This window comes from Gastrolobium bilobum, unplaced genomic scaffold, assembly GCF_033153095.1.
Source record: "Gastrolobium bilobum isolate Gb01-03AN ecotype WA unplaced genomic scaffold, APGP_CSIRO_Gbil_v1 utg739, whole genome shotgun sequence".
In the NCBI taxonomy this organism is placed as follows: Eukaryota; Viridiplantae; Streptophyta; class Magnoliopsida; order Fabales; family Fabaceae; genus Gastrolobium; species Gastrolobium bilobum.
Window position 1 is genome coordinate 98,281 of NW_026897966.1, and position 3,151 is coordinate 101,431.

The window sequence follows — 3,151 nt, forward strand, 5'->3', positions numbered from 1 at the left end:
TTGGCCTTAACCAATGAAAACTGGAATTCTTTTTTGCTTTTTGCAGTGTAGCAGTATAACCCAATAAGCATGAAAAAATTATTTCTTGTGATACGGGTACCTTTTGCTTGTTGCATAATGGATTGCCAATTTGCCACCCTATTCATCATTGTAATATGGAGAAGTATCTATTATTGATAGTTTTTTTATGTGAATTTTTAATATTATTACTTATATTTTTTTTAATATGTGAACAGTATATCTGGTTGAGCTCAGTTGAACCAATGACCAGAGATTCAGTACTTCGACCGAGTCGATGACCGATCCGAATTTTAAACCACTATCCTAAAGTGTCCGATTTTGTTTTTATACAATTATTATTTATTATTCATTTTTCTTTCATATTACTTACTATTAATTACTCATTTGAATAAAAATATATTTTATTAAAAATTCAAATATTTAAAGATAAACATCAAAATTATGCAAAACAACTGAAGATGCTTGAGTTCATGAATGCAACTAATTTCATTAATTTTTAAACTTTTATATTTATAATAAAATGAGACAAAATTAAAATTGTTGAGATTTTGTGCTATTGTAGACAACTCAAATCCTTAGATGGGATATAATTAGGTCGGGTTTAAATTGGGTTAAACTATCAGAATCTGGCTTAGAGCTTGTTTGGATAGGTACTTTTTCATTAAAAGTTTCTTTTTTTCAACAACAAAAAAAAAATCACTTTTTACTATAAGTTCATTTGGATGTATGCTTTAAAAAAAGACGAAGTCACAAAAAAAATTAAAAATCTATTTTTTTTTTAGAAGTTAAAAATGTTAGCTTCTAAAAAAAGCATAAGTCAAAAGTCAAATTTTTTTTTTTTCAAAAACTTAATATTTTTTAAAAGATTTAAATAACTTTAACTTTTGTAAAAAGTACTTCTAAAATAAGTAAGGCGTAATTTTTTTTTTTTTTAAAAAAAAAGGCCAAAGAAACGGACTCTTACTTGTGAACACTTTTACTTGGTAAGAATAAAAACAAGGGAGGTGAAAATTGATTATATCTATCTATAATCTATTTATCTTTTATTTATAACCTATAATACAAGATAAAAGCTAATAATGAATTAGGGCTCTCTTTTTTTTGTCGGAGCTGGCATTATAACATGCAATTTATCATCTAAATACAGCGTAGATTTTTACCCGTTTGAACTCAGTTCCCATTTATATTAATTTTGACACGAACTGAACATGTTTAAATTGGAATTTGGAAGATTGTACTTTATTTGGAAACCAAATGCATGCGTTGATGGGAAATTGCAGAGATGCAATTATATTTCCCATCACAGCCACGGCAATTTGGTGCAATCAATTTAATAAGGCACGAGAGCATGATGCTCAACGCCATGGCAAAACCGATACGGGTCCACCTGTTTGTAGCAGCACATGACCTTACACCCCTAATTAATGTAAAAATGGTATCACTAGGAGGTGATCACACTCTTCATATACACACAGCTTCGAATATGTCACCGGGGTCATGCGTTCTTTTCCTTGATAGAAGAAGCCCCCCCACAAATTTGGTATCGACAAAAGTCCAACGTAGGGTCACATAATTCACAATATCACCTTTCTTTTTGGCTTTGTTAATATTTTACCACGAATGGGTTCATGCAAAGAATCACTTTTGCAAAGTGTAAAATACATACTTTAAGCAATGCATGCGCTTGGTAAGATAAATGATCAAGAGAGGGAGAGATAGAAATAAATAAATAGATTCACAGAATCACAATTGCTTAGCGTGTGGTGGTGGACTGGTGGGTCGGTGGTGGCTCGTGCACCGAACACACACACAAGGGTGTGAGTTCAGAGGCAGAGGCAACAAATCACCAAAACCTTAAGTAGGTAAAAAGTACTCACACTCGGTAAAGGTAATGGTATGATCTATTTGACACCTGTCATCTTTGTGGTTATGGGAAAATCAAGGCAACTAAATATCTTTCTTGTATTAAATTGCAATACAGAAAATAGATTATAGTATTATACCCTCATATACCAAAATAAAATAATAAATTGAACAAATAAAAAAAATAATAAGAGTAGGGGATACCCTTTTGCGGATACCATCCGAGGAATTAATTAAGCTTACTTAAAAGGGTTTGCATTCATCATTTAATATGATAAAAAAAAAAAATTTACACACACAACATTTTGTGGGGTCCACATTTTTTGAAGAAAAAAAAAAAAAACTACGGCATACAAAACGAATCTCTATAACATTACACAATCATTTTTTCTACAACATAACTCTTATAAAACCCTACTTGAAATAGAGGAAACGAGGAGGAAAATTCTAAATTAAGAAGAATTAATAATTTCTTTTTGAAATTTATTTGAAAAGAAAATGAAAAAAAAAATTAAGCTTTTATTATTTGATGGTGTTGAGAAAAGTAAAGACGGAAAAAATGAATTCTTTTAATTTAACATTATCATGGCTCGAGTAACGGTACATTAAAGAATTTTGACTTTTTTCAAATTATTACTGTAAGGGATATTTGGTATAGGATAAATTTTTTTTTATTTGAGAAATAATTATTACTGAAATGTAGAGGGGAATATATTTTACTAGAATGTTACTAAAAAGCTGTTTGATAGACTCAAATTTTCCCGAAACAATGAAGTTAATTTTACTGAGTTTGTGTTTGGTTGGTTATGAAATATTAGTGAGAATGTGAGGTTATTTTACCAAAATAACCTCACTTTTACCTTTTCATTCAAAACATAAGGTCATTTTGGTCTTCCTTTTCCCGCTTCGATTTTCTCTTCTCCGGGCAGCCAAGAATTTCTTATTTTATTTGGAACTCTGATTTCGCTTTCCATACAACAATTAACAAAGAAGACCATTTTCCTAGAATGAAATGTAGCCCAGAAAATTTTCAGGAAGTCAGATACCAAACGTGGTGACCATATTTGTCAGTGTCTCAGCTTTCCCATGATTTCTCATAAAATTCGCGTACCAAACGCGCCCTAAGTTTTAAATTATTTCAATTAGTTTTTAAATTTTAATCATTAATCTAAATAAAAATTTCCTTTTTACTTGTATCAAATATCTACCGTTAAATTTACATAACAATATTTAGTTTACTTATTTATATAAAATATTATCTTATCAT